We start from the raw sequence: 11951 nt of genomic DNA on the forward strand, positions 1-11951 counted from the left end.
CCATAAGAGACTTTTAAATACAGAGAACAAACTGAGGGTTGCTGGAGGGAGGTTGGTGGGGGCATGCGCTAAATGGGTGATGGGCATTAAGGAGGGCACATGTTGCGATGGCCACTGGGTGTTACATGGAAGTGATGAATCACTGGATTGTACTTCTGAAACCAATACCACACTGTATGTTACCTAACTTGGATTTGTTTATTTGTTTATTTTTTTGATGTTTATTTTTGAAGAAGAGAGAGGCAGAATGTTAGCGGGGTTGGCACAGAGAGAGGGGGAGACACAGAATCTGAACCAGGCTCCAGGCTCTGAACTGTCAGCACAGAGGCCAACGCAGGGCTCGAACTCATAAGCTATGAGATCATGACCTGAGCTGAAGTGGGACGCATACTTGGCTGAGCCACTCAGGCACCCCGGACTAACTTGAACTTAAATAGAGATTTTTAAAAAAGAAAGAAAATTAGAGAAAGAGGCCATATATAGAAATTGCCTAGTCCAACCAACTACTTTTTTTTTTCTTTTAAAGATTAGATAAACAGAGGTGTCCAGAGCTCCAGTGTCTTGCCCACATCCAGATCTGGCTAGTGTCGATGCCAGGACAAGAATTCAGGTCTCCTGGCCCAGGCGCAGCCCCTTTCACTGTATCACCCTGCCTCTCCGATACTGAAGAAACTCTGAGGAAATCCGTACGCCATATGGTTTTATCTTCCCTTTCATTTATTGTATGTGTCCTATTTGCTATTGATCTGTACAATGGGGCTAATACCTACCTTATGTGATTTTTATGAGGGTTAAATGTGATAGCTTATGGAAATTACCTGGCACTTACTGTGTACTCAATAAATGGTAAGTATCGTCTTCAAGAGCCTAGTAAAACAAATTCTTTGGATAACCATCTCAAGGGCCTTTAAATTGAAAGAATTTCCCCCACAAAGAATACCCTAGGTATGAGAAATTCATCCCTGGGGAGGACTACAGAAGGCAAGTCAGCATCCACCCAAATTCTAACCCAGACAAGTAGACATTTCAACGACCTGCGAGAAGAGAGCGAGCCGGCTGTGGAGAATTAGCACGAGCGCATGGAATAACTCACCATGCTGCAAAGGGAAGCAGAGAGGCTGAGTCAGCTCTGGACACAAGAATAGGAAGACAGCAAGCCTGGATGTCTGGAGTTCTTTCTGTCAACTTTTTATAAAAATAAGTACCTCTAGCTGTCTGTCTGCAGAGGAGATGATCCATCACCCCGTCTGTGAAAGGAGCTTTCCTTCGGCGCGTCTCTCCAGACTTGTGTTGTGGTTACTTGTCTCACTGTGGTTATCCCACGTCTGCTTCTCTGTCTCCCTTGTATCATATGTGCTGTGTGTGTAAAACTCTTTATGTGGAGTCTGGGAATGGTTTTTAATACATTCAGAGCAATAAGCCAGAACCTCCACCTTTAATACCTGCTTCTGCCATTTCTCATCAGTGGGTCTGTGAGCACATGTGGGGAGCAGCCACCCGTGACAGGTCGCGGCCTCGCACACAGAGATGCAGATGGGGAGAAAAGGGGCTATTGTACTGAACACCTGACCAGCAATCTGGATCCCAAAAATGAAAAAGGTGTTCTAGCCGCCGAAAGGAACAGTGGACACAGTCCAGGTCGTGGACAGGGCAAACCGGGGATGCCGCAGGTTAATTATCATGATTATTTCAGGCGATGAGCGGAAAAGTCATTTTCACTAGTCCTTTCACTCCAGGGTAAGTTGAAGTTGTTGTTTCAAAGCTGTTGGCACATGCCTTTGGAGTTAGGCCGACGGATTCAAATTCCAGGTCTGCTGCTGGTTGGCTTTATGATTTGTGGTAAACGATTTAAGTTCATTGAGCTACAATTTCCTCACCTGAAAAATGGGGATGATAATGACGTCTGTTTTACAGGCAGGTTGTAATGAAGATCACATGGAAACAGTGTAGGAAAAGTGCCTATCACAGCCCTGGAGTGTTACAGATGCTCCACAAATTATAGCCATTGATAACGACTTTCGAAGTCAAGTGGAGTGGATTCTATAGAGTGAATAAAATTAGCTTACTCATTTGAGCTAAATCTTCAACCCAACACATAAAATGTCACTTAACCTCCCTGCACCTATTATATGAGGGTCATTTTGTCCAACCCCTTCACAGATTTGGTGGATCTTAGCTCTGGGTCTAGCTGGACTCCCTTTTCACTGTAACATCAAGTGTTTAGCTCCAGAAGATGTGGGGGACTGCAGAATTTTAATCTGGGGTCAGGATTGATCTGAATTTGCTTCTTAAGAAAAATGCAGAGATTTACAAGTTTTGATGTGAAATTGAGCTCCTCCTAAAAAGGACACGTTATAAACATCTGCTACTATTACTTGTGCTTGAAAGATGTTAATGTTCTGTATAAACAGTGAAAAAGAAACTTCTAATCCTAAGTGTTTTATTCAGTTATATAATAAGCATGACAGTGAATTGTGTTTATAGACTCAACTAGTAAGAACAAAAAGAGAAACAACCATTTATTGAATGCCTGCTATGTGCCAGGCATGTCACAATCTTCCCCTGAGGATTGTTGTGTTCCCATTTTACAGAGGAGAAATCTGAGGCTCCAAGTGGTTAATGTCTTTGCTGAAGACCCTTCTGGTGATTGGTAGAGCTGGTGCTTGGATGCGGATCTGTCTGATTCCAAAGCCCTTGGTCTGCCCAGTCCATTTTACTGCCTCTGGGCTCAGCTCCATTTGCTTGACTTCAATGAGGACACAAGAGATACATGATCTCACAGTCTTCTTGGGCTATTGAGATGCCATGAAGGTCCGCTCATCTTTTGGAGCGGTCCCATTGCTTTACTCTGGGTACAGATGATAGGAACTCTCTGTGCATGTGTCAGTTATTTCCAGATGCTGAGTGTGAAGCTTTTAATCAAGTATTTCAGGGGAAGGCCACATCTGGAAGCCATTATCCAGATGTTATAAACCACTTTGGCCAGTGTTTGCCAGACTGCTGTCCAGGTGATGAGTCTAAGACACCCCCCTCCATATGCGGAAGATGCTCTGGAGGGATGGAGGGCTGGGATATTTGTAAGTAGCATGCCACATTCTTCCCTGGAAGGGACATCGGGACCTGCAGTCACACACCTCCCAAAGCAAATGTTTCCTGATGATTCAGAAGAATCCTTAAGCTGAAGAATAAGTGGCCCCGTTTTCCTCACGCTCCCTAGTGCTGTACCCTGAAAGGGGTGCTGAGGGGTGGTCTCTACAGCTGCAAGTGTATAGACAGGCACATGCCCTCCACAGCTCCAATTTAGGACTTGGTTTCCAGGTTGCTTTTTCTCCCCCTTAGGCCTCTATAGAGAAAGCTCTGAATCCCAGAGCTGCTCCGGAGGGAGGAGGGGATGGGAAATCAAGAGAGTTACTTGCTACTGGGTGAGAGAGGAATGGAGCGTATACTGTGCCATGATGTCCAGGTTAAGAACAAGAATCACCCTCCATAGTGGCCTGGCTCACTATGATTCACACAGCTCTGTTTTACAACAAAAATGACGCAGGTAACTGAGGTCTTTTCAAACTTGATGATTTGTTCCATATCACACAACCTTTTGGTTTTGATCCTAGAGTTCATTGCTGCTATTCATTGCCAACTGAAGTCAGCCTACTAAAAGGAAGCAACACGGCATCAGGCAAAAGTGGTATAAGGCATAAATGTGGAAGTTAAACTATCTGCGTTCAAATCTAATGCTTTCTACCTTTGTGACTTGGAATGAGCTATCCTTAACCTCTCTGAGCTTCAGTTTTCTCCCCTGGGAAATGGCAATCAATGGTAATACCAAACTTCATAGGGTTGTTATGAGGATCTGAGTGGATGGTGCATGTAAAGCACTTAGCACAATGTAAGTACTCAGTGAACATCATTATTGTGATGGTGGCTGTTTGTGACCATTTTATTCTTTTTCATTTTATTTTTAATTTTTTAATGTTTTTATTTACTTGAGAGAGAGAGAGAGAGAGCATGAGGAGCTGGGGAGGGACAGAGAGAGAGAGAGGGAGACCCAGAATCGGAAGCAGGCTCCAGGCTCTGAGCTGTCAGCACAGAGCCTGATGTGGGGCTCAGACTCACAAACTGTGAGATCATGACCTGAGCTGAAGTCAGACCCTCAACCAGCTGAACCACCCAATGCCCCAGTGACCATTTTTTTTCTAAGAAAATTTGATGTCTTCTGCTCACTAGGAAGTGAACGGCAGGTGTTGGGGTCACTTGCTTTGAAATTCGAACAACTGGCTAGTGATTTGGCCCCCAGAAGAGAAAGGCTTACTGGGAGGGGCTGAGGTTCAGCTGATGCTATTCACATTCACGCTAGCAGACTCAACTTGTAATCTGGCCCAACCAGCCTGATTCAAAACCAGCCTCTCCACAGGAATTTCACACATGCAAATGAGGATTTTGATGGTCCTTGTAAAATAACCTCTAGTTTAGTCTGCACAGCCCTGCCATTTGAGAGCCAAAGGCCTCAAGATGGGCCAAATTGACTGCACAATTGCTCTAGTCTGATCCCAGCTTCAGGAACCACAGAGGCAACAGTTTTCAACCTTCCAGTCTGGGAGGATGCTCTCAGCATTACTGCTGAGTGAGAGAGCCCTGTGGTTACTTCTGAACAGAGGGAGCCAGACAACACTTAGGCCTAGGAAACAAAAGTGAACCCCTATCAGCTCCTACTGTTTAATAATACGTTCAAGCACAAACTGTCAATTTGAGCCTTATGAATGAGAATCCTGGGCCTATAAAGTCAGTAGGACCTTTTCAAGTTGTGCCCATTTACACATTTTCCTTGATACATTCAAGGTTTTGAATCTCCTTGAATATACCTGTAATTATTCAGTTACCTCTTAAAAAGTTATTTATTTATTATTTATTTATTTATTTATTTACTTATTAAGGCAAGTGAAATAGTTGAACTCTTGGAAATATTTAAACACAGTTTTACTTTATCTGATACATCTGGATTATTTTAGTTTCAGGAAAAGATCCGTTAGCATCAAACAAAATAAAACCAACTATCCTTGGTTCTCTTCCCCAATCTCACTATGCTTCTGACTCAGTCATCTCTTTTGCTTTGCCCATCACCTCTCTTCAGGTACCATCCAAATAGTGACTCTAACAAGAAAAGGAGAGGGGCACCTAGGTAACTCAGTCAGTTAAGCTTCCTACTCTTGCTTTCAACTCCGGTCATGATCTCATGGTTCGTGCTGACAGTGTAGAGCCTGCTTGGGATTCTCTCTCCCTCACTCACTGCCCCTCCTCCACTCTCTCTCTCTCTCTCTCTCAAATGAACTTAAAATTGTTTTAAAGAAAAGAAAGAAATGAAAAGGACAGAATGGTCCCTGCTTCAGAGGCATTGAGCTTGGGGAGCCCACAGAACATTCAAACAGAAAAGCCCAGCAGATACAGGCAGACGCACTTTAAAGCCAAAGCTTTATTCAACTTTCTCCTGCCTGTAATCATGCCTTGAAAAAGCTCCTGTTTTGATAAATCATGGTCCATATCTGTTTGCCAGAGAAGCTGACGAAGCAGGTTTGTTTTTCTAACTCTTTTCTTTTTTTTTTTTTAGCCTGTGGGGTCTCCCATTTCATGCTTCTGTTTATCCAAGTTTTATTTACAATATCCCAATAAATCTCTATGCCTCGTATCATGTGGACATGAAGATGGTTTCAGGGGTTACCCATGAGTGCTGTAATGTTAGGAACCATATGGCAATGCTTTACTGTTGGGGATGCAGGGATCTCACTGCGTGAGACTAAGTCAGGTTTCTTGCTCTTGACTTAAGGAGAGTGCTTCAGACAGAAGACCAGATGGAGACTAATTGAGGCCATGTCCAAACCACCACTGGGTAGAAACAGTGAACAGTGCCCATGCTATTCCTTCCTTGCTTGGATGATGACAGGTGGGATGCAAATTACTTCTATAATAAAAGCGTAAGTAAAAACTCTTGTCCAAATGTCCCGAAGTCTTACTGGCCTGCAGATATAAATCAAGTCACAGCAGTGTAGTTCCTTAGCCCCTTTCTTAAAGCCCACCCAAACCACTTTGGAGAACCCTCAGGACTTTCCTGCATGGGTTCATATTTTGATATCATTCCATCTGAAAATATATATATAACCCATCCAGTGGGTTAGATATTTTTCTATAACCTGATTTCTTTATGGTTATGTAATATTTCATCATATAGCTTATATGTTTTAACTAGTTTTCTACTGTTGTACATTTACTACCAATAATAAGTATTTCTGTGGTGTATATCATTGCACATATTCCTAATTATTATCCTGAAATAATGCCTGGCCATGGAATTGCTTGGCCAAGTGCTTATCAGAAAGGGTTAACACTAGTATTATTAATAAATAGTGATATCTCAAGTACTACTAAACATTGGTCTAATAGGAGGCAATTCCTCTGGAGAGAGCTCTTGAAAACAAAAATGCAACACTTAAAACCTTTCAGTAATGCATAGTAGGGGTGCCTGGCTGACTCAGTGGGTTAAGCGACCAATTCTTGATTCTGTCTCAGGTCATGATCTCATGATTCATGAGATCAAGTTCTGCACTGGGCTCTGTACTGACAGCGTGGAGCCTGCTTGGGACTCTCTCTCTCTCCCTCTTTCCTTGCCCTTTCCTTTCTCATGCATGTACCCATGTTCTCTCTCTGTCTCAAAATAAATAAACTTGGGAAAAAATGCATTTTAAGGAACAAAAACCATTCAAAATTTATCAGTACAAAGAAACAATTTTGAATTTTTGAAACCCCTTTATAAGCTGATATTTGTTTCCTAAAATTTAAATTAGATACAATATCTTTATGTAGGAGTAGTAGTATCTACTTAACAGACAGGGAGCCTCAGTGGCTCAGTTGGTTGAGCATCCGACTTTGCCTCAGGTTGTGATCTCACAGTTGGTGAGTTTGAGCCCCGCATCGGGCTCTGTGCTGACAGCTCGGAGCCTGGAGCCTGCTTCAGATTCTGTGTCTCCCCCTCTCTGCCCCTCCCCTGCTCATGCTCTGTCTCTCTCACTCTAAAAAATAAATAAGTATTAAATTTTTTTATTATAAAAAATAAAAGACAATAATGTATAAATTGTTTTTTAGTGATATGTATCATCACCAAGTCATGGAAGTCTGCATGGATATTTTATACTTTACGTGAAAGGTCAGCCTTCCAGAGTTTGTTAATTTTCTAGTACAGAGATTTTTTTTTTAATTAAAAAAATTTTTTTTAATTTATTTCAGAGAGAGAGAGAGAGACAGTGTGATCAGGGGAGGGTCAGAGAGAGAGGGAGACACAGAATCTGAAGCAGGCTGTAGGCTCTGAGCTGGCTGTCAGCACAGAGCCCAATGCGGGGCTCGAACTCATGAACCGTGAGATCATGACCTGAGCCAAAATTGGACGCTTAACTGACTGGGCCACCCAGATGTCCCTACAGAGATTTTTTTTAAAGGTCCAGTGGTCTGTAAAGGATTAAGTGGATGGTATGACTTGTATCCTTAACTAGATTTGAAAAGAAAGGAGTTTTCACCAATACATTTTGCCCAAATGTCCCATTAAAGGCACCCCCAAGAGCAGATCTGGAAAGCTGGTGTAGCCCTGACACCCCTGGCAGTCCCAGCATTCTGTCCTGTAATAACTCATCGGCAACAGGATGAAGTAGTTTATGTTCCAGACTTTGCCTCCTGGTATCTAGATTTTTATAGGTGTTTTGACTGAGGTGTAGAGGAGGCATTTCTTGGCCACTGATTTCTATTCCAGATTGCGGGATGTGAATAATTTGGTAAATTAACATCAATGGGTTAGACTGTTCTTTGTTACCAAAGGCCCCTGGGCTGCCTGTTCCACTGGATGGTCACATTAATTTGTAACCACATGAGGATGGCTGCTGGGCACACACGCCCAAGTCAAATTTCCTTTTGCAGGTTTCCCCCCTATTTTGGACATTCAGGTAGCCACTGAAGTCTGAGGCAGCTCTCTCTTGTGCATTCATAATTCTGACTAAACTTAGGGTTTCCAAAACTAATATCAGAGAGGAAAGATCCAAACCTTAGTGCTTTTGTGGCTTTTTCCCCGCCCTGGGGCCAGCTTTCGGCCATGTTTCCAATGATCAGTCTGTACCCCTAGTTATACACTAAATGCATAAACTGTGTGTGCTGCAAATGATGTTTTTCTAGCCTGTCCGTATAGCCTATTAAACCAGAGTTGGCAGTTTTCCATCCCTTAGGAGAAGCATTTGGCATAAATAATATTGTCATTTGGGAAGGCTAGACATGGTTTGAAGAAGTGACCTTGTATAAATATTGTCTGAGGTATGACTGAGGCTAAATTATAATACAGGGAGCTAGTATAGTCTGGGCTCTGGGCCCTCTGGTAATGAAGTTGCTTCTGGTAGCAAAGGAACTATTTGAATTGAAAATGTAATCAAATATATCAGATGTTGTTAAAAACACAGGAACCAGCCTACTTATGAACCCCCAGGGTCCAAAGGATGGCAATACAGTACTGGAATTTCTTTGTCATTCAAATGGATTTGTCTGTTTAAGAGACAAAATGTCCTAGAAAGTGCCTTTTGTCTTCACCGCAGAAGTTCCCTCCAGTGTTGAGACTGCTGAGCCTGCCAGGCCTTTGTTGATCCTCTGCCCACATGTGGAATGAGCAGTGGGCACAGACCACAGTGTCCCTGGCTGTTTGTGGGTGACTTGGTCAGTAGCACAAACACAACCCCCAATAGCCGGTTACTTTCCATTCCCTTCCCATCATCCATGTTTAGAATTTTATTTCTAGGGGTGCCTGGGTAGCTCAGTCAGTGTAGCATCCAATTTTGGCTCAGGTCATGATCTCACAGTTCATGGGATCAAGCCCTGAGTCAGACTCTACACTGACAGCTTGGAGCCTGCTGGGATTCTCTCTCTCCCTCCCTCTCTTTGTACCCCTACCCTGCTTTCTGTCTCTCTTAAAAATAAATAAGTAAACATTAAAAAAAAAGAAGAATTTTATTTCCTCTTTCCTGGCCTATGTTACTCAAATGGCCTACTAATTATACAGAGCTCCTGACCTTCACTTTATCTTCTTTTATCAATTGATTTGCCAGATCTGTCTTTCAAACACATGATTTTATTTTCATGAATCCATTGATTTATTCATTCCACAAATATTTATTGAATGTGGACCATTTGCCAACCACTTAGCTCTCCGCTATAAGAGTTACAGTCTAATACAGGAGACAGATATTTGACAAATAATCCAGTACTGAAGAGACAATTATAAAATAGTGTGAGCATTCTGCAGGAATGAGGCAAGATTCTTTGATAATATAAAGTAAAGACACTTTCTCTGGATAGAAGAGCCAGGGAGGCCCTCTGAGGAAAGATAGTGAAGTTGCAGTGTGAGTACAGATATAGATTTTAGTGTGGCAAAGAAGTAAGCTGGAGAGAGGGACAGGAGGGCCTGGGTCGAGCGTTTTCCTAAAAGAGGAGCAGGCCATGATAGGGAAAGCATAGTGCCATCTGAGGAATGGAGAGAAGGCGGCTGTGATGGAATGTGGAGAATGAGGGCCACACAATGAGGGCTATGTAAGTCATATTAAGGATTGTGGTCTATGTCTACTAGTTCTGGAAAGTCATTGAAGAGCATGTAAGCAGGCTGTGATTGGATCAGATCTGCATTGAGAAAAGGCCACTTGGGCCACAGTGGGGGGAATTGATTGGCAGTGGCCAGAGAGATCAGAAAGGAGAGATAACAGTGAACCCAGGTATTAGAGTAAAGATGAGAATAAGACATGTTTGAACATTGTTTATATGGGGGAAAAAAAGACACAGTGTTTGATGAGAGATTGGACATGAGGGAGAGGACATCACTGAGGATGACTGTGAGTTTCCAGTGTGTGTAGCTCGATTGGTTTGGCTGCCGTTTACTGAGTGGGGGGTAAAGAGGACTGGAAACATGAGCAAAGACCTGGAATTAGGAGTAAACATGATGATTTTCAAGAAACAGCAAGGAGGAGAGCAGTAGGAGATGAAGACACAGACATGTAATTGGGGAAGCTGGCAGACTGGACCATGCAGAGCCTTGTAGTCCTTTGGACAAGGATTTTAGCTTTTAACTGAGTGAGATGGGAAGTTATTGGGAGGTTGCTTTTTGTTTTGTTTGTTTGTTTGTTTGAGAGAGAGTGTGTATGTGCAAGGTGGAAAGGGACAAAGGGAGAGAGACAAAGTCTCAGGCAGGCTCCATACCAAGTATGGAGCCTGATGTGGTGCCCCATCTCATGACTGTGAGATCATGACCTGAGCTTAAATCAAGAGTTGGACACTTAACTGATTGAGCTACCCAGGTGCCCCTATGGGAGGGTTTTGATCAGAGGAATTACATGATCTGACTTAGACTTTTGAAAGATTACTGTGGCTGCTCTACGGAGAAGGCCCCAGGGAGATAAGACCAACATCAAAGACATCAGCTGGGTAACAATTATAATAATCCAAGTGGAAGATGGCAATGGTGGTGACATACTTACATCAGGGTGGTACCTGAGAAGGTAGTAAAAAGTGGTTACAACATGGATAGATTTTTAATACAGAACCAGCAGCATTTTCTGATGCATTGATGTAGTGAGAAAGAAAGAGAAGAATGAACGAGGACACCAAGATTTTTGACTTGAGCTACTGGGAAGATGGATTTCCATTCACAAAGATGTAGAAGATGCCTGGATATTTAGGAGTTCGGTTTTGAATATTATGTTTGAGATTCTTACTAGATATCCAAGTGGAAAGATTAAGTAGGCTGATGGACATATGGCCTAAAGTTGAAAGGAGAGATACAGCCTAAAATATAAATTTGATTATATTTGAGGTGCAGATAAATGATACTCAAACTCATGAGAAAGGATGAGTTCACTAGAGGGGAAAGGATAATTAGAAAAGAAATGAAAATGTTTAGAAACTAAGCATAAAGAAGAAAATTATATTCCATGATCAAGGTTGATATCACCAGGAATAATACATACCAACCTCATGTACCCCTTGATATGATGCACTGAGAAGAGTATAACATCACTTCGGTAACATTTTTGCCCCAAAATGCATAATCTCCCTCTAGCTATGAGGAAATAGCAGACATCCAAATTGAGAGACATTCTACAAAATAACTGACCAACACTCTTCAAAAGGTCAAGGTCATGAAAGACATGGAATGACTAAGAAACTCACAGATTAAAGAAACTAAAAATGCATGACTAGTAAATACAATGTAAGATCCCAGATTGGATCCTGGAACAGGAAAAGGATATTAGTGGGAAAACTGTTGAAATTCAAATAAAGACTGTAGTTCAGTTAACAGTACTGGACGAACGGTATTTTCCTGGTTTGGATCAGTACACTACGGTCATATAAAATGTAAACATTAAGGGAAATTGGTTTAAAGAAATGGGTGAATCTTTTATTTTTTGCAACTTGCCTATAAGTCTAAAATGATTCCAAAAGAAAAAGTTTTAAAAAGTTAGGTTTATGGCTTTTAGACATGTACCCCCCAAGGATGTGGCTGCCTTCATTTCCAATCTTTCTAGCTTGGCAGAGAGATGGCAGGACCACCCAAAGCAGTCTTTAGACTGTGTTACAGACTTTGGACTTTTCTCTAAGAGCCAGTGAAGGATTAGGCAGGGAGTGTGGAGGAAGATGGGAAACTAGACATGTTTGTTTTAGGCAAAAAGAGACAAGAAAACAGAATAAATACTGGGTTAGGCCCAGATTCAGGCAAACACCCAGTTACTCTCAATTATTCATCCTGTTCTCCAAACAGAATTGACCATGAGTTAGTTCATGACTCACAAGGGTGTTAGCACATTGTAACGTCTGGCTGGGAAGATTGCTCAAATCCCAAAGGATTATCCTTGTGGAGCCTTGCAAGTGTCCTGTTTTCTCCCGACACT

This window comes from Hyaena hyaena, unplaced genomic scaffold (genome assembly GCF_003009895.1).
Source record: "Hyaena hyaena isolate Hyena2069 unplaced genomic scaffold, ASM300989v1 scaffold_530, whole genome shotgun sequence".
NCBI lineage: Eukaryota > Metazoa > Chordata > Mammalia > Carnivora > Hyaenidae > Hyaena > Hyaena hyaena.